This window comes from Microcebus murinus, unplaced genomic scaffold (assembly GCF_040939455.1).
Source record: "Microcebus murinus isolate Inina unplaced genomic scaffold, M.murinus_Inina_mat1.0 scaf002_hap2_Mmur4.0, whole genome shotgun sequence".
Lineage (NCBI taxonomy): Eukaryota > Metazoa > Chordata > Mammalia > Primates > Cheirogaleidae > Microcebus > Microcebus murinus.
This window is the reverse complement of record NW_027438948.1, coordinates 766718-786719: the sequence shown is the minus strand read 5'-3', so window position 1 is coordinate 786719 and position 20002 is coordinate 766718. Positions and strand designations below refer to the sequence as shown.

The window sequence follows — 20002 nt, the reverse complement described above, 5'->3', positions numbered from 1 at the left end:
TGCCTGCCCGTCTCCCATGTGTGAGTGGACACAGCCAGTTCAACACAGCGACCTGCATGCCCGTCTCCCGTGGGTGAGTGGACACTGACAGTTCCACACAGCGCCCTACCTGCCTGCCACTTGTGTGTCAGTGGATACAGCCAGTTCCACACAGCGCCCTACCTGACCGTCACCCGTGGGTCAGTGGACACAGCCATTTCCACACAGCGCCCTACCTGGCGTCTACCGTGGTTGAGTGGACACTGCCAGTTCCACACCGCGCCCTGCCTGCCCGTGTCCCATGGGTGAGTGGACACTGCCAGTCCAACACAGTGCCCTGCCTGCCCGCCTTTCCTAGGTGAGTGGAAACAGCCAGTTCCACACAGGGCCCTAACTGCCCGTCTACCGTGGCTCAGTGGACACAGCCAGATCCACAACGCGCCCTGCCTGTCCAACCCGTCTAGATGAGTGGAAACTGCCAGTTCCACACCGGGCCCTGCCTGCCCATTACCCGTGGGTCAGTGGACACAGCTCGTTCCACACATCGCCCTTCATGCCCATCTACCGTGTGTGAGTGGACACAACCAGTTCCACATCGCGCCCTGCCTGCCCATCTCCCGTAGGTGAGTGGACACTGCCAGTTCCACACCACGCCCTGCCTGCCTGTGTCCCGTGGGTGAGTGGACACAGCCAGTTCCACACAGCGCCCTACCTGCCCGTCACCCGTGAATCAGTGGACACAGCACGTCCCACAGAGCACCCTACCTGCCTCTGTACCATGGGTGAGTGGACAGGGCCTGTTCCACATTGTGCCCTGCTTGCCCGTCTCCCATCGGTGAGTGGACACAGGCAGTTCCACACAGCGCCCTATCTGCCCGTATCCCATCGGTCAGTGGATACAGCCAGGTCAACACAGTGACCTTCCTGCCCGTCTCCCGTGGGTGAGTTGACATTGCCAGTTCAACACAGCGCCCTGCATGCCCGTCTCCCGTGGGTGAGTGGACACTGCCAGTTCCACACAGCGCCCTACCTGCCCGTCAGCCGTGAGTGAGTGGACACTGCCAGTTCCACACCACGCCCTGCCTGCCCGTCTCACGTTGGTGAGTGGACAAAGCCAGTTCCACACAGTGCCTTACCTACCCATCACCCGTGTGTCAGTGGACACAGCCCGTTCCACAGAGCGCCCTACCTGCCTCTCTACCATGGGTGACTGGACAGGGCCTGTTCCACATTGCGCGCTGCCTGCCCGTCTCCCATGGGTGAGTGGACACTGTCAGTTCCACACAGCGCCCTGCCTGCCCGTTTACCATGCGTGAGTGGACACAGCCAGGTCAATACAGTGACCTGCCTGCCCGGTTCCCGTGGTTGAGTGGAAACTGCAAGTTCCACACAGCGCCTTATCTGCCCGTCTCCCGTGGGTCAGTGGACACAGCCAGGTCAACACAGTGACCTGCCTGCCCGTCTCCCTTGGGTGAGTGGACACTGCCAGTTCAGAACAGCGGCCTGCCTGCCCATCTCCCATGTGTGAGTGGACTCAGCAATTTCAACACAGCGCCCTGCATGCCCGTCTCCCGTGTGTGAGTGGACACAGCCAGTTCAACACAGCGACCTGCCTGCCCGTCTCCCGTGGGTGAGTGGACACTGCCAGTTCCACACAGCACCCTACCTGCCCGACACCCGTGGGTCAGTGGACAGAGCCAGTTCCACACAGTGCCCTACATGCCCGTCAGCCGTGGGTGATTGGACACTGCCAGTTCCACACCACGCCCTGCCTGCCCGTGTCCCGGGGGTGAGTGGACACTGCCAGTACAAAACAGCGCCCTGCCTGTCCGTCCCCCGTAGGTGCATGGACAAAGCCAGTTCCACACAGTGCCTTACCTACCCGTCACCCGTGGGTCAGTGGACACAGCCCGTTCCACAGAGCGCCCTACCTGCCTCTCTACCATGGGTGAGTGGACAGCGCCAGTTCCACATTGCGCCCTGCCTGCCCGTCTCCCGTCGGTGAGTGGACACAGCCAGTTCCACACAGCGCCCTATCTGCCCGTCTCCCGTGGGTCTGTGGACACAGCCAGGTCAACACAGTGACCTGCCTGCCCGTCTCCCATGGGTGTTGGACACTGGCATTTCCAAACAGCGCCCTGCCTGCCCGTGTCCCGTGGGTGAGTGGACACTGCCAGTACAAAACTGCGCCCTGCCTGTCCGTCCCCCGTGGGTGAGTGGACAAAGCCAGTTGCACACAGTGCCTTACCTACCCGTCACCCGTGCGTCAGTGGACACAGCCCGTCCCAAAGAGCGCCCTACCTTCCTCTCTACCATGGGTGAGTGTGCAGCACCAGCTCCACACCATGCCCTGCCTGCCCATCTCCCGTGGGTGAGTGAACATTGCCAGTTCCACACAGCGCCCTACCTGCCGGTCACCCGTGGGTCAGTGGACACAGCCCGTTCCACAGAGCGCCCTATCTGCCTGTCTACCATCGGTGAGTGGACAGTGCCTGTTCCACATTGTGCCCTGCCTGCCCGTCTACCGTCGGTGAGTGGACACAGCCAGTTCCACACAGCACACTATCTGCCCGTCTCCCGTGGGTCAGTGGACAAAGCCAGTTCCACACAGCGCCCTATCTGCCCGTATCCCGTGGGTCAGTGGACACAGCCAGGTCAACACAGCGCCCTATCTGCCCGTATCCCGTGGGTCAGTGGACACAGCCAGGTCAACACAGTGACCTGCCTGCCCATCTCCCGTGGGTGACTGGACACTGCCAGTTCCACACAGCGACCTGCCTGCCTGTCACCCGTTGGTCAGTGGACACAGCCAGTTCCACACAGCGCCCTACCTGCCCGTCACCCGTGGGTCAGTGGACACAGCCCGTGCCACAGAGCGCCCTACCTGCCTCTCTACCATGGGTGAGTGGACAGCGCCTGTTCCACATAGGGCCCTGCCTGTCCGTTTCCCGTCGTTGAGTGGACACTGCCAGTTCATCACAGCGAATTGCCTGCCCGACTCCCGTGGGTGAGTGGACACTGCCAGTTCCACACAGCGCCCTACCTGCCCGTCAGCCGTGAGTGAGTGGACACTGCCAGTTCCACACCACGCCCTGCCTGCCCGTGTCCCGTGGGTGAGTGGACACTGCCAGTACAAAACAGCGCCCTACCTGCCCGTCCCAGTGGGTGAGTGGACACTGCCAGTTCCACACAGCTCCCTACCTGCCTGTCAGCCGTGGATCAGTGGACACAGCCAGTTCCACACAGCGCCCTACCTGCCCATCACCCATGGGTCAGTGGACACAGCCAGTTCCACACAGCGCCCTACCTGCCCATCAACCGTGGGTGAGTGGACACTGCCAGTTCCACACAGCGCCCTACCTGCCTGTCACCCGTGGGTCAGTGGACACAGCCAGGTCCACACTGCGCCTTACGTGCCCGTCATCCGTGGGTGAGGAGACACTGCCAGTTCCACACCACGCCCTGCCTGCCCGTGTCCCGTGGGTGAGTGGACACTGCCAGTACAATACAGCGCCCTACCTGCCCGTCCCAGTGGCTGAGTGGACATGCCAGTTCCACACAGCTCCCTACCTGCCTGTCAGCCGTGGATCAGTGGACACAGCCAGTTCCACAAAGCGCCCTACCTGCCCATCAACCGTGGGTCAGTGGACACAGCCCGTCCCACAGACCGCCGTACCTGCCTCTCTACCATGAGTGAGTGGATAGCGCCTGTTCCACATTGCGGCCTGCCTGCCCGTCTCCCGTCGGTGAGTGGACACAGCCAGTTCCACACAGCTCCCTATCTGCCAGTCTCCCGTGGGTCAGTAGACACAGCAAGGTCAACCCAGTGACCTGCCTGCCCGTCTCCCGTGGGTAAATGGACACTGCCATTTCAACACAGCGCCTTGCCTGCCCATCTCTCCTGTGTGAGTGGACACAGCATGTTCAACACAGCACCCTGCCTGCCCGTCCCCCGTGGGTGAGTGGACAAAGCCAGTTCCACACAGTGCCTTACCTACCCGTTACCCGTGGGACATTGGACACAGCCCGTCCCACAGAGCGCCCTACCTGCCTCTCTACCATGGGTGATTGGACAGCGCCAGTTCCACACCGCGCCCTTCTTACCCGTGTCCCGTGTGTGAGTGGACACAGCCAGTTCAACACAGCGACCTGCCTGCCTGTCTCCCGTGGGTGAGTGGACACTGCCAGTTCCACACAGCTCTCTACCTGCCTGTCACCCGTGGGTCAGTGGACAGAGCCAGTTCCAAACAGCGCCCTACCGGCCCGTCAACCGTGGGTCAGTGGACACAGCCTGTCCCACAGAGCGCCCTACCTGCCTCTCTACCATGGGTGAGTGGGCAGCGCCTGTTCCACATTGCGCCCTGCCTGCCCATCTCCCGTGGGTGAGTGGACACACCCAGATCAACACAGCGCCCTATCTGCCCGTCTCCCGAGGGTGTGTGGACACAGCCAGTTCCACACTGCGCCCTGCCTGCCCGTCACCCATGGGTGAGTGGACACAGCCAGATCCACAATGCTCCCTGCTTGCCCATCTCCCTTTGGTGTGTGCACACAGCCTGTTTCACACTGCGCCCTACCTGCCGGTCTCCCGTGGGTGAGTGGACACAGCCACATCCACACTGCACCCGGCCTGCCCGTCTCACTTGGGTCATTGGACACAGCCAGTTCCACACTGCGCCCTGCCTTCCGGTCTACCGGGGTGAGTGGACACAGTCACATCCACACTGTGCCCTACCTGCCCGTCTCCCTTGGGTGTGTGGACTCAGCCCGATCCACTAGGCGCCCAGCCTGCCCGTCTCCCGTGGGTGTGTGGATACAGCCACATCCACACTGCGCCCTGCCTGCCCATCTCCCGTGGGGGAGTGGACACAGCCAGATCCACACGGTACCCTGCCTGCCCGTCTCTGAAGGATGTGTGGACACAGCCATTTCCACTCTGCGCCCTGCCTGCCCTTCACCCATGGGTGAGTGGACACGGCCACATCCACACTGCGCCCTGCCTGCTCATCTCCCATGGGTGTGTGGACACGGCCAGATCTACACAGTGCCCTGCCTGCCCGTCTCCCGTGAGTGAGTGGACACAGCCAGATCCACTCAGCGCCCTGCCTACCCATCTCCTGTGGGTGTGCGGACACAGCCAGTTCCACACAGAGCCCTGCCTGCTCGTCTCCCGTGGGTGAGTGGACACAGCCAGATCCACACAGCGCCCGGCCTGCCCGTCTCCCGTGGGTGTGTGGACACGGCCACATCCACACTGCGCCCTGCCTGCCTGTCTCCCGTGGATGTGTGGACATGGCCAGATACACACAGTGCCTGCCTACCCATCTCCTGTGGGTGTGTGGACACAGCCAGATCCAACACTGCCCTGCCTGCCCGTCTCCCATGGGTGTGTGGACAGAGCCAGATCTACACAGCGCCCTGCCTGCCCATCTCCCGTGGCTGTGTGAACACGGCAAGATCCACACAGCGCCCTGCCTGCCCGTCTCCCGTGGGTTAGTGGACACAGCCAGATCCACACTGCGCCCTGCCTGCTTGTCTCTGGTGAGTGTGTGGACACAGCAAGTTCCACACAGCGCCCTGCCTGCCCGACTCCCGTGGGTGTGTGGACAAGCCAGATTCACACACCGCCCTGCCTGACCGTCTCCCATGGGCTGTGTAGACAGCCAGTTCCACACAGAGCCCTGCTTGCCCGTCTCCCGTGGGTGAGTGGACACAGCCAGTTCCACACTGCGCCCTGCCTTCCCGTCTCACGTGGGTGAGTGGACATGCCAGATCCACAGAGCACCCTGTCTGCCCATCTACCGTGAGTGAATGGACACAGCCAGATCCACACAGTGCCCTGCCTGACCGTATCCCTTGGGTGTGTGGAAAAGCCAGATCCACACAGCGCCTGCCTGCTCGTCTCCCGTGTGTGAGTGGACTCAGGCAGATCCACACTGCGCCCTGCCTGCTTGTCTCTGGTGAGTGTGTGGACACAGCAAGTTCCACACAGCGCCCTTCCTGCGCGACTCCCGTGGGTGTGTGGACACACCCAGATCAACACAGCGCACGGCCTGCCCGTCTCCCATGGGTGTGTGGACACAGCCAGTTCCACACTGCGCCCTGCCTGCCCATCTCCCTTTGGTGTGTGCACACAGCCTGTTTCACACTGCGCCCTACCTGCCGGTCTCCCGTGGGTGAGTGGACACAGCCACATCCACACTGCGCCCTGCCTGCCTATCTCCCGTGGATGTGTGGACACGGCCACATCCACACTGCACCCTGCCTGCCCATCTCCCGTGGGTGTGTGGATACGGGCAGATCTACACAGCGCCCTGCCTGCCCGTCTCCCGTGGGTGTGTGGACACAGCCAGATCCAACACTGCCCTGCCTGACCGTCTCCCATGGGTGTGTGGACAGAGCCAGATCTACACAGCGCCCTGCCTGCCTGTCCCCCATGGGTAATTGGACACAGGCAGACCCACACAGCGCCCTGCCTGCCCAACTCCCGTGGCTGTGTGAACACAGCAAGATCCACACAGCGCCCTGCCTGCCCGTCCCCCATAGGTTATTGGACACAGCCAGACCCACACAGAGCCCTGCCTGCTCATCTCCTGTGGCTGTGTGGACACGGCAAGATCCACACAGTGCCCTGCCTGCCCATCTCCCGTGGGTTAGTGGACACAGCCAGATCCACATGCGCCCTGCCTGCTTGTCTCTGGTGAGTGTGTGGACACAGCAAGTTCCACACAGCGCCCTGCCTGCCCGACTCCCGTGGGTGACTGGACACAGCCAGTTCCACACTGCGCCCTGCCTGCCCGTCTCCCGTGGGTGTGTGGACACACCCAGATCAACACAGCGCATGGCCTGCCAGTCTCCCATGGGTGTGTGGACACACCCAGATCAACACAGCACACGGCCTGCCCGTCTCCCATGGGTGTGTGGTCACAGCCAGTTCCACACTGCGCCCTGCCTGCCCGTCACCCATGGGTGAGTGGACACAGCCAGATCCACACTGCGCCCTGAATACAAGTATTCAGGTGACATGTGTTGCCCGTGCCCCCCTCTCCCCTGTGTTCTTATTCATTTACCTCGGATGTTGTTCCAGCGTATTGTGGGGGTACCAATGTTAAGGTCGGTAACATTGCCCTCTCCCAACCTCCCCCCTCGGGTCAGAGCTTCAAGTGTGCCCAACCCCCAGTCGGTGCGCACCCACTCCATTCCTAATGGAGGTGTCTGCCCATCCCCTCCCTCCACCCGCCCGACACCCACCCGATGAAGGTGATTCCTCTCTGTCCACTTAGGTGTCCATCCGTTCGTACCAATTTGCTGGTGAGCGCGCTCACGTGGTGCTCATGTGTCCATTCTTGGGATACTTGGCTTACTGGAACGGGTTCCAGCTCTGGCCAGGAGAACCACGAGAGGTGCCCTCTCACCGCTGCCCCTCACAGCCGAATAGCACTCTGTGGTGTCCACGCCCCACATTTTATTAATACACTCCGGGATGGATGGGCACTCGGGTCGCTTCCACATCTTTGCGATTGTGAATTGTGCCCTAACTGTAACCCTAACCCTTACCTAGCCCGTCTCCTCTGCCCCTGCCTGACGCGCTCCTCCCCGGCGAGGCCCGTCACTGTCCTGGGCCCCCGCCTGACCTGCTCCTTCCCACCCGGCCTGTCACCATCCTCTGCCCCTGCCTGACTCGCTCCTCCCCACCAGGCCCGTCACCCTCCTCGGCCCCTGCCTGAGCGACACATTCCCGCCCGGCCTGTCACCGTCCTCTGCCCCTGTCTGACATATTCCTTGCCGCCTGGCCTGTCACCGTCCTCGGCCCCTGCCTGACCGGCTCCTCCGTCTCCTGGGCCTTCCAAGGGCTTGGTGTGGACGCTGCTTCCAGGAAGCCCTCCAGAAACCCGGCAGCAGGGTGGCCGCAGCAGTCTCCAGCAGCCGTCCCTAAGTCGCGTGCGGGGGACGTGCCCCCACTGTGCCTCGGGGACTCAGCCTGGTGTCTTCCCAGAGGCCCTACGGCTGTCAGCTGCCGCTCCCCGCAAGGGGAGAGCCTCGGAGGTGGGGACCGCCTCCTCGTGGGGACGTACACCCAGCTCTCCACGTCGGATTCTGGGGCTCTCTGTCCTGCCAGAAGGCCCAGCTGGCCTGCGGGTCCTTAGAGTGGCAAAAACATCCGAAAACTGAGATTGAGGGTCCGGTGGGTGTCTGCACTTTTGTGCTGGGCACCCCAGGGAGGCCCGGGGGCTGGCTGGACAACGCAGTCTGCTGGGCAGGGGGGGGGTTTGGAGGCGCAACTGATGCCCTTTGCACTTTGGGTAGCAAGTGTCTGAGGTGTCTCTGAGCCCTGCGCCATGTCTGGGGGGGGGTGGGAGGCCGGGGGGGTGGAGGAGCAGGAGGAGGAGGAGGAGGAGGTGGGAAGGGCCGTGGCCTGCAGTCGTGTTCCCAGGGTGGCTTCTGTCACAGGCTGCTTGGCCTGGGCTCCCTGCACCTGGGCCTTTGGAGGACTGGCCCTGTGCTTGCCAACGCTTCCCCTGCAGGGACCCAGAGCTGGGAGGTTGCATCTCTCAGCCCTGGGTCAGGCAGAGCCCCAGCGGGCCATGCCCACAACCTCTCTCAGCACGGGTCCCCCAGAAGGCTCCTTTGGGACCAGGATTCTCTTGCGGGTGACTCTTTAAGGTCTGGCCCCTGGATGGAGGGGCACCAGGAGTAGAGGAGCAGGAAGGGGAAGGGGGTGGCCATGCGAGGGGACACTTTGAGGCCAAGTCTCAGCTTCAGCCTGATCCTCCGGGGAACCCCGGGGTGTACGTCACACCTCCTGGTTGTCCCGCTCTGAGACAAGGAGCCGGGCTTCCCATTCCCACAGAGGCCAGTCGTGGGCTGAGGACACCTGGGGCGTTGGGAACTCCCTGGCTTCTCCTTGGCTTAACATCTGGAGCTGCTTGTGAATCGTGCCGCCACACACACCCGAGTGCAGGTGTCTTCTGCACAGACTGCGGGCCTCGCTCTTCTGAATGCCGCTAGCTCGCCACCCACCCACGGGTGAACCTGGTCAGGGTACTTTCTCTCGGGGGCAGACTCTGATCCTGGCGGGCTACCGGTGTCTCTGTTTGCTCGTTTCTTTCTTCCATTTCGGGAAAGGCTTCCTTACTGGGTGTGGAAATCTCCTATGCCTTTCCTCGCCTATTCTGTCAGCTTTAAAATTCTCTTTTAGTTGCCACCCTCACAGATGGATTAGGAAACTCTTTCCGGTGCACTCATTAGTGAAATGACCTCAATGAAGCTGGAATCCAATATCTAATCGCCGATTTTTAGCGAGTCCACACGCCAGGGTGGTCGGGGTCCAATGCAGCCCCGGCCAGGCCCAGGCCCCTTGGACTGGGCCACAGGAGGACACAGAGGAGGGTCCCGGCCCCCACGGTCGCGTTGCCGGCAGTTCTCCAAGGGCTTGGGCGTTTTCCAGAGGTAGGAGATGGAGGGGACTGATTTCTTCTGCGCCCCACAAACCACGCCACCCCACCCATGGGACACATCCCTAGAGAGAGAGAGAGACGCCCCATACACTCGCTCCCCTCCCCCATGCGCTGTGCCCCAGCCCGGGCCCGAGGGAATAGGCGGCAGCCCACCCACAGGGTGGGGGGCGCAGCTGAAAGGGGTTGTCGGGGAGGGCGGCCCCTGCCTGGGGTCAAAGGGCGGGCGACCCGCGCATGCGCAATCAGGCAGCTGCGGCGGCGGCAGCGGCCACGAGCTGGGGGTGGGGGGCGGGTAGGTGAAGGAGGCCAGGCAAGGAGAGGAAGGGGGCTGGAAGGTCTCCACCTTGGCGAGTCCAGCCGTGGAGGCGCATCTTGTGTGAGTGTGAGTGAGTGAGTGTGAGTGTGTGTGTGTGTGTGTGTGTGTGTGTGTGTGTGTGTATAGAGAGACAGCCCCCCACCCCGGCCCGCCGCTCCCTGCCCGCCCCGCCCTGCCCCGCCTGTCACCCCCGTCCCTCGGAGCCCGCCGGACCCGGCCGGTGAACTCAACATGCCTGCCCGGTGCGGGTCAGCGCCGGCGCGGGGCCTGGGGCGGGAGGAGGCGGCGGGGAAGCGCAGAGAGGCTCGGCTTCTTGAGCGGGGCAGGGGCGCCCTCCGCCGTCTAGGGCCACACCACCCTGACCGCGCCCGATCTCGTCTGATCTCGGAAGCTAAGCAGGGTCGGGCCTGGTTAGTACTTGGATGGGAGACCGCCTGGGAATACCGGGTGCCGTAGGCTTCTTCTTTTTTTTTTTTTTGTTTTGCCTCTTGTTCTGTCCCCTCTCTGGGAGCGAGGCGGCGGCCCGGGGTGGGGGTCACCCCCACCCTCAGCGCCCGCCGCGGTGCCTGGCGCCCCAGCCCGCACCGTGGGGCCTCCTCTTGTCCCAAGCCGCGACACCGCCGTCACGCGGCAGCATGCGTGGCTTCTGGACTGTCAGGTCTCAGACCAAAGGTCTGCTCTGTGGGAACCGACACGCTGGAGGAAACCTTGAGAGTCTGAGAGGGGAGGGAGTTCCAGAAGAAGGCCAGGATGTCATTTTGAGGGAGTATGTGACCAGAACTCGTCCCGTTGCTTTTGGGGTTCTATGGGCTACACGTAGGAATCTTTGGTGGTGGCACCTGATGTTGGGGGATCCGGAGTCACACCCAGACCTGCTCCACAGGCCTCCTTTTACTTTTCTCTTCGGATTCATTATTTTTTAAAAGTGTCTCTTATCTCTATGATTGCATTTTCTTTTCTCTCTCTTTTCAAGCAGATGATGGGAGTCCAAGTATGAAGGTGACATGTGTTGCCCGCGCCCCCCTCCCCCCTGTGTTCTTATTCATTTACCTCTGATGTTGTTCCAGCGTATTGTGGGGGTACCAATGTTAAGGTCAGGTACGTTGCCCTCTCCCAGCCTCCCCCCTCGGGTCAGAGCCTCAAGTGCGCCCATCCCCCAGTCGGTGCGCACTCACCCCATTCCTAATGGAGGTGTATGCCCATCCCCTCCCCCCACCCGCCCGACACCCACCCGATGAAGGTGATTCCTCTGTGTCCACTTAGGTGTCCATCGGTTCGTACCCATTTGCTGGTGAGCACGAGCACGTGGTGCTCGTGTGTCCATTCTTGGGCTACCTGGCTTACTGGAACGGGTTCCAGCTCTGGCCAGGAGAACCACGAGAGGTGCCCTCTCACCGCTGCTCCTCCTAGCTGAATAGCACTCCGTGGTGTCCACGCGCCACATTTCATTTACGCACTCGTGGGTCGATGGGCACTCGGGTCGCTTCCAGGTCTTTGCGATTGTGACTTGTGCCCTGAGTCTAACCCTAACCCTTACCCAGCCCGTCTCCTCCTCGGCCCCTGCCTGACTGACTCCTTCCTGCCCGGCTGTCTCCTGTCACCGTCCTCTGCCCCTGCCTGACACGCTCCTCCCCGCCCGGGCCGTCACCGTCCTCGGCCCCTGCCTGACGGGGCTCCTCCGTCGCCTGGGCCTTCCAAGGGCTTGGTGTGGACGCTGGTTCCAGGACGCCCTCCCAGGAACCCGGTAGCAGGGCGGCCGCAGCGTCTCGTGCCACCCAACCGTCCGCCGGCCGGCGGCCGTCGCTAAGTGGCCTGCGGGGGACGTGCCCCCACTTTGGGGCGGGCGCCCAGCCTGGTGTCTTCTATGAGGCCCCGTGGCTGCTTTTCCCCCCCGCAAGGGGAGCGCCGCGGAGGTGGGGACCGCCTCCTCGTGGGGACGTACACCCAGCTCTCCATGTCGGATTCCGGGGCTCTCTGTCCTGCCAGAAGGCCCAGCTGGCCTGCGGGTCCTTAGAGTGGCAAAAACATCCGAAAACTGAGATTGTGGGTCCGGTGGTTGTCTGCACTTCTGTGCTGGGCAGCCCAGGGAGGCCCGGGGGCTGGCTGGACAACGCGGTCTGCTGGGCAGGGGGGGGGGTTTGGAGGAGCAACTGATGCCCTTTGCACTTTGGGTAGCAAGTGTCTGAGGTGTCTCTGAGCCCTGCGCCATGTCGGGGGGGGGAGGTGGGGGTGGGGGGGGGTTGAGGAGCAGGAGGAGGAGGAGGAGGAGGTGGGAAGGGCCGTGGCCTGCAGTCGTGTTCCCGGGGTGGCTTCTTCCACAGGCTGCTTGGCCTGGGCTCCCTGCACCTGGGCCTTTGGAGGACTGGCCCTGTGCTTGCCAACGCTTCCCCTGCAGGGACCCAGAGCTGGGAGGTTGCATCTCTCAGCCCTGGGTCAGGCAGAGCCCCAGCGGGCCATGCCCACAACCTCTCTCAGCACGGGTCCCCCAGAAGGCTCCTTTGGGACCAGGATTCTCTTGCGGGTGACTCTTTAAGGTCTGGCCCCTGGATGGAGGGGCACCAGGAGTAGAGGAGCAGGAAGGGGAAGGGGGTGGCCATGCGAGGGGACACTTTCAGGCCAAGTCCCAGCTTCAGCCTGATCCTCTGGGAACCCCGGGGTGTACGTCACATCTCCTGGTTGTCCCGCTCTGAGACAAGGAGCCGGGCTTCGCATTCCCCCAGCAGCCAGTCGTGGGCTGAGGACACCTGGGGCGTTGGGAACTCCCTGGCTTCTCCTTGGCTTAACATCTGGAGCTGCTTGTGAATCGTGCCGCCACACACACCCGAGTGCAGGTGTCTTCTGCACAGACTGCGGGCCTCGCTCTTCTGAATGCCGCTAGCTCGCCACCCACCCACGGGTGAACCTGGTCAGGGTACTTTCTCTCGGGGGCAGACTCTGATCCTGGCGGGCTACCGGTGTCTCTGTTTGCTCGTTTCTTTCTTCCATTTCGGGAAAGGCTTCCTTACTGGGTGTGGAAATCTCCTATGCCTTTCCTCGCCTATTCTGTCAGCTTTAAAATTCTCTTTCAGTTGCCACCCTCACAGATGGATTAGGAAACTCTTTCCGGTGCACTCATTAGTGAAATGACCTCAATGAAGCTGGAATCCAATATCTAATCGCCGATTTTTAGCGAGTCCACACGCCAGGGTGGTCGGGGTCCAATGCAGCCCCGGCCAGGCCCAGGCCCCTTGGACTGGGCCACAGGAGGACACAGAGGAGGGTCCCGGCCCCCACGGTCGCGTTGCCGGCAGTTCTCCAAGGGCTTGGGCGTTTTCCAGAGTTAGGAGATGGAGGGGACTGATTTCTTCTGCGCCCCACAAACCACGCCACCACACCCATGGGACACATCCCTAGAGAGAGAGAGAGACGCCCCATACACTCGCTCCCCTCCCCCATGCGCTGTGCCCCAGCCCGGGCCCGAGGGAATAGGCGGCAGCCCACCCACAGGGTGGGGGGCGCAGCTGAAAGGGGTTGTCGGGGAGGGCGGCCCCTGCCTGGGGTCAAAGGGCGGGCGACCCGCGCATGCGCAATCAGGGCGGCGGCGGCGGCGGCGGCAGCGGCCACGAGCTGGGGGTGGGGGGCGGGTAGGTGAAGGAGGCCAGGCGAGGAGAGGAAGGGGGCTGGAATGTCTCCACCTTGGTGAGTCCAGCCGTGGAGGCGCATCTTGTGTGAGTGTGAGTGAGTGAGTGTGAGTGTGAGTGTGTGTGTGTGTGTGTGTGTGTATAGAGAGACAGCCCCCCACCCCGGCCCGCCGCTCCCTGCCCGCCCCGCCCCGCCCCGCCTGTCACCCCCGTCCCTCGGAGCCCGCCGGACCCGGCCGGTGAACTCAACAGGCCCGCCCGGTGCGGGTCAGCGCCGGCGCGGGGCCTGGGGCGGGAGGAGGCGGCGGGGAAGCGCAGAGAGGCTCGGCTTCTTGAGCGGGGCAGGGGCGCCCTCCGCCGTCTAGGGCCACACCACCCTGAACGCGCCCGATCTCGTCTGATCTCGGAAGCTAAGCAGGGTCGGGCCTGGTTAGTACTTGGATGGGAGACCGCCTGGGAATACCGGGTGCCGTAGGCGTCTTCTTTTTTTTTTTTTTTGTTTTGCCTCTTGTTCTGTCCCCTCTCTGGGAGCGAGGCGGCGGCCCGGGGTGGGGGTCACCCCCACCCTCAGCGCCCGCCGCGGTGCCTGGCGCCCCAGCCCGCACCGTGGGGCCTCCTCTTGTCCCAAGCCGCGACACCGCCGTCACGCGGCAGCATGCGTGGCTTCTGGACTGTCAGGTCTCAGACCAAAGGTCTGCTCTGTGGGAACCGACACGCTGGAGGAAACCTTGAGAGTCTGAGAGGGGAGGGAGTTCCAGAAGAAGGCCAGGATGTCATTTTGAGGGAGTATGTGACCAGAACTCGTCCCGTTGCTTTTGGGGTTCTATGGGCTACACCTAGGAATCTTTGGTGGTGGCACCTGATGTTGGGGGATCCGGAGTCACACCCAGACCTGCTCCACAGGCCTCCTTTTACTTTTCTATTCGGATTCATTATTTTTTAAAAGTGTCTCTTATCTCTGAGGACTGAACTCTAATTTTTTGCTAAAAACTCCTTCCTAAGGAGGCTAGCTGGGTTAGGCTGGCAAATGGTAAGGAGGCCAGCAGGGTTAGGCTGACAAACAGTAAATTCCCACTAAGCGGCTTTTGTTAACCAAACGAAGCAGTGGTTTACTTCCTGACCTGATTCTGGTATGGCATTAACATCACCTAAAAAATAAGAAGCCCCTGTCTTAACTCAAGCATCCTAGCAGATGCCTATTCTTAAATTTAAACCATCTTAAAACATCCTAGCAGGCGCCTATTGTAAATTTAAAGTGTCCTCCTGTCTGGACCTCCCAGAGTGCTCATACCCTTATCTTAAAGTAAGCATATCTTTTCTGGTCTTCTAGATAAAGACTAACTCTCTCAGCCAATTGCCAGCCAAAGAATCTTTAAACCCACCTATAACCTGTAAGCCCCCGCTTCGAGATGTCCCACCTTTTTTGGGCCAAACCAATGTATGCCTCTCATGTATTGATTTGTGACTTTGCCTGTAACCCCTGCCTCTCTGAAAATGTATAAAACTGAACTGTAGCCCAGCCACAGCGAGTCCACTTGCCCAAGGCCTCTTGGCAGTGGCTCCGGGTCATGGTCCTCAAATTTGGCTCAGAATAAATCTCTTTAAAATTATTTTACAGAGTTTGGCTTTTTTCCGTCGACAATTTTGGCGTAGCCGGCAGGATCTCAGAGAAGACTCAGGACCGCCTAAGGAGCAGCGCGGACTCGGCGCCAGGTACCGGCACGGCCCTTTTAGGCCTCCGACTCCGAGCTTCTCCTTCAGCGGGACTGGTAAGTCCTCCTGAGATCCGGACCTCCCGCTTTTGGTTGATGGTCTTGGTTTATTCTGAGCTGGTTCTTTTCCTAGGAATTGTTGTTTGGGATCCTAATTTAGGTTTGGAGGTGCACTCTAAAGGGCTTTCTCCGTTGCCTTTTTTTTTCTCTCAAAACTAGTTTCAATTGGCTTGTCTGCGCATTTGGCAAGGAACCCAACTGTCCTATTTGTAGATAGATGAGAGACTGAGTTTCTCAGCTCCGAAGAAAAGGGGCAGCTTTCTCCTCCCAGACCTAAGGCAGCTCTGGGTGACCAGGGCCCTGAATGGGAGTTGCCTGGGGCGATTCCCCAAGGCGTGAGTAGCCCCACAGGGAACCCCCCAACAAATTAATTAAAAAAAGGCTCGTTCAGGAAACGCACATAAGAGCTGATCACTCAGCGTTTTGAGCCCTCTCGGAGGTACTAGACCCCCGAGAGAGAAACTGAGACACGTAAGAGGGTGGGACCGACTCAATGGTGAAACATTGAGGAGCCCCACCCACAAGCAGCACACTGTGATCCAGGACACCAAACCCTAGACCGCAGTTCGGTTCCTTGAAGAAAAAAAAAAGAAGAGGAAGGGCAAGGAAAATGACTCTTTTGGGGGCACCCCAGTTGGTTTGTGGTACCTCTACTTGCAAGTATTTTTGTAAACAAAAAGATTCAAAGGCATGCCAGGTTTTCTAGGGCTCCAGCTGGTTATAGCTAATTCTTGTGCACAAGGTTTTAAGAAAGGGCAAAATTACATCAAGAAAAATTCAGAGCTGAAATGGTCGACCCCCCACTATTAAAATGTCTCAAGCTATCTCTCTTCCTTTCTGGCTACTCTAAAATCTGCTAACTTTTTCTAGTGATGTTAAGATAACTCATTGTTTGTGGTATTTACAATTGAAAGGCTGCCTGGAGACCTTGCAGCCAGTTCTAGCTAAAATGCTAACACAGAATACTCATTTTGCACTGAAGAAAAAAATCAAACTGCCATAGAAACTGCTTTACCCAAAACTTTGATCCACAGGTCTAATTAAGTTACCTATCAGGTCAACTAAAGTTTGCCAGATGTACAAGTTCCAGTCTCATCAGAAGAAATTTAGATCCAGCTTTCTGTTACAGACTGGTGAGTTTGTGTTACCATTTCATGGCTAACATTCTAAGGTAAAATTTATCAGAAACTTTGTGTGTATGTATGCGTCTGAGAGAGTGTATATGTTTGGGTATGTTTTATGTCTGTCCATGTATCACATGTTTGTGCTTATAGGTTTCAGACTGTTTTAAAATTAAGGAAGCGCTCATAAATTAAACCCAAATGCTTCATGTGAATTTAGTAACTGTTGGTAAATAAGCTGTGTTATTATTAATAAATAAGGTGTTATTAGTAAAGTAATAGTAAAAATGCTTTCAAACTGTCAGCATACATTTGTTTTTGCCTGGCTTTTACTGGACATTTTTAAGTTCTTGAGGTGTAAAGGTTTGATAAAAATGTAATGGGTGATTTTTGTTAAGTAAATTTAATATTTGGTCAAATGATATTAACTGAATCTGGGTTACCAACAAAAATACTTATGTGTTTAACTTTAAGGTAAAAATGCAAATGTACCTGAGTCAACAAATTAGAATAAATAAAACACCAAGTATAGGAAAAAAAAATCCAAATTTAATTGTTAAAGGTGTATAAAAAAAAAAAACATTTTGGTTTTGGTCTTTTAATCCTAACTGCAGAAATAGTTTACCTCCACTCATTCAATGCCTGTAGAGAGGTGCACAAGGTGTGTTCAACTCATTTAACAGTACTGTTAGGAATTCAAAGTTGTCCTGAAAGTTGTAAAGAACTTAAATTGAAAGCTTTAGTTTTACCTTGGTCTTGTCCATTTTTGTCCTACTCTTTACAATCTAGCTGGTTATGATTACATTGTGTTACTGTAATAGAGTTTTTGCCTAAAAAAAAATTCTAAATTATTAATTTTTATATAGCAATTTAAGATAAAAAGTGACTGATGGTTAAAATCCATGAGACTCTCAAAGTAATCTTACTCTATAAATGTGCTAAAGTTTATGCACTAAACATTGTTTTGAGATCATTTAGATAGTTTGTTTTTTTTAACAGCTTAATCTTGAACCTCATGTAAAAAGCATGTTACCACTTTGTATCATTGTTTGAGGTGCTAACAAATGGTGCTGAAAGTTTTTTTCCTCAGTCTACAGCCAGGAGATCTTATGTTGATGGGATTTAAAAAAAAAAAAAAAAAACTAGCTTAAAATAAAGGCTTCAAAAGCAAAATTTTCTGACCTTGCTCACCTCTTGTGCCAATTCTTCCCTAAAGCTAGCCATAAAACCTAAAATTATTCATGTAAAATGCCCATAAAGCAATTATCTGACCTACTTTGTTTTTACTTTGTTTTACTGTAAAACCCCATGCCAGAAAGGGCTTTGTCCTACACCCAAAAGGGAAAAATGCACACTCAAGAGGCCAAGCAAAATCTAAATATAAAATGCCTTGCTGGTTCTGCCACTAAGCCTGTTAGAATTAGCTCATATCCTTTTTGTCCAATCATCTTTCTACACAGCTGTCCATACTTTAAACATAAAAAATGGACAATTTCCCCTGCATCTTTGTGTTCATTCTAAAAACGTCCATGTATAAGTTTTAAGTCCTTCTCTTATTAATCCTATTACTTTTAATGTCAGTAGATTTTCAGCAAGCCTTTAGGAGAACAGTGGCCTTTGCTCCCAAACTTTGGGTGCCAGAGACATTCCCCTATGATGCCAATAGATTTTGTTTGGGGATGTGATGTTTTGGAAGGATCTAATTAGCAAATACCTTTAAACAAGATATTCTAAAATGACTACTATGTTTACAAAATTTAGAAGTGATGTTATATTTTGTTTAAAATAACAAGTCTTATTTAAATGCTTATTGTTTCTGATAAGATTTGAGTTTGTATTTTAATCCGTGTTCTGTTATATATATCTAATTTACAGGGTATAAAAATGGTTAATAAAGTAACTTAAACTTTTAATAGCTAGGATCTAAGTAAGCTGCTAATATAGATGAATTACGTAAATACAAATGCAATAAATACAAATAAATCTTAAAGTCATGTTAAGTTAAAAAATAATCATAAAATGTCATTATATGTCCCTTAGAAATGGGTCATTTATAAGGTAAAGTACTAGAACATCAGTTCTTAAATATAAGTTTAAGTTTATACCTTCATAGCCTTATATTTAGGAATACTAATACAATTGGTGACTAATAGTTCAAAGTTAATTTAACTTCCTAAGTTTTTCTAAGAGTTGACATTATGATTAGTACGTGTAATTAAAACTTCTAGATAAAAGAAGAACAACTCTGTACAAAAATTCTTTTAATAAAATGTTATACAGCATAAGTATTAGTTTGTTAAAAGATAATTTTGTTTATAGGCATTTATGGAAACAAACTTTCCTCTCAGGACTGCTTTAGCTGTGTCCCACAGGTTTTGACAACTTGTGTTTGATAACTTGTGTTAAAAAAAAAAAAAAATCTTTTGATTTCCATCTTGATTTCCTCATTTATGAAGTGATCATTTAGTAGAAGGTTGTTTAGTTTCCATGATTTTGTGTAAAAATGAGAGTTCCTGTTAGGGTCGATCTCTACATTTACTCCATTGTGATCTGAAAAAAGACACGGTATAATTTCTATTTTAAAAAAAAAAAAATTGTTTGAGATATGCTTTGTCCTAGGATATGGTCAATCTTAGAGAATGACCTATGAGTTAATGAGAAGAATGTGTATTCAGTGGTTTTGAGGTAGAATGTCCTATAAAATGTAAGTCAGGCCCAATTGTTCTAGAGTTCTGTTTAAGTCCATTATTTTGTTTAATTGGTTTTTTGAAACTACTTATCCAATATGTAAATGATCATTAAAAATTAAGTAGATATAAAAGTTAAAGGTTATAAAAGGTTTATAAAAGTCTTATAGTCTTATAGGTTAAAATTAGATTGATTTGTTTATAAGATTTTATTAAAATTAACTTTGATGATTAGTACACTAACACAATGAAATTTGGCTTTCTCTTTTAAACTAGATTGTCATATGATATTAATAGGAATAACAAGATTTTTTATTCATCTTTTAATAAACTGCAAAAAAGACACAGATTCAGCTTCCTTATTAACTTGTACTGCAGTCTGTCTATTTAGGTCTTATACTTGTTTGAGACACTGAGTCTCCTTTCTCTAAAAAAATAGGATTTTGGCACTTAAAAAAATATATATATATTTGAATTATTAATTTGGCTATAATTTTACAGTAACCTACAATCTTGTTTCATGACAAGTGTCTTAGGATAAACAATTCATGACTTCCTACTTTTTAAAGTTTTCACTAAAATTTAAAGTTACTAAAAATAAAAATTCTAGTCATTGTATGTAATTCTACATATAAGGTGTACCAAAGAATATAAAACAGAATGTTCTTATTAAAATGTGTAACTTTGTCTAATAAGGGCTGAATCAAAATAAATTTAGAAAGAAAATACAAAATTCCACTTGTGTAAGAAAAAGATGTAAAGGGACAATGAATATAGAAATATATTTTGGTAAGAAAGGTTAAACAGAAAGAATAATGTAAAGAAAGGATCTTGCATGAAATTTTTGTCCTAAAATGAATGGTTATTTAGAAAAAGGGAATGTTAGGACAAAATCGAAAGTTTTAAGGTATGTTTTGTAAATGGTTTGTGGTACGTGCAGGTGAGGATGAAGTTTATAAAAAATTTATTAAAAAATTTTGGCTAAAACAAAGATTTCTGTCAATATTAATTTACTCTTAATGAAATAACATGATGTGTACTCATTTTGA

General features: G+C 54.7%; 2 non-coding genes across 2 annotated transcripts; both read left to right on the top strand.

Annotated features, from left to right (window-relative positions):
- Window positions 1-10093: 10093 nt before the first annotated feature.
- On the top strand, window positions 10094-10212 carry LOC142866332 (5S ribosomal RNA). Its single transcript, XR_012916339.1, has one exon. It is a non-coding gene; the product is annotated as a 5S ribosomal RNA (ribosomal RNA).
- A 3520-nt stretch (window positions 10213-13732) lies between these two features.
- LOC142866290 (5S ribosomal RNA) lies at window positions 13733-13851 on the top strand. The gene has a single exon (XR_012916328.1). It is a non-coding gene; the product is annotated as a 5S ribosomal RNA (ribosomal RNA).
- Window positions 13852-20002: the final 6151 nt, after the last annotated feature.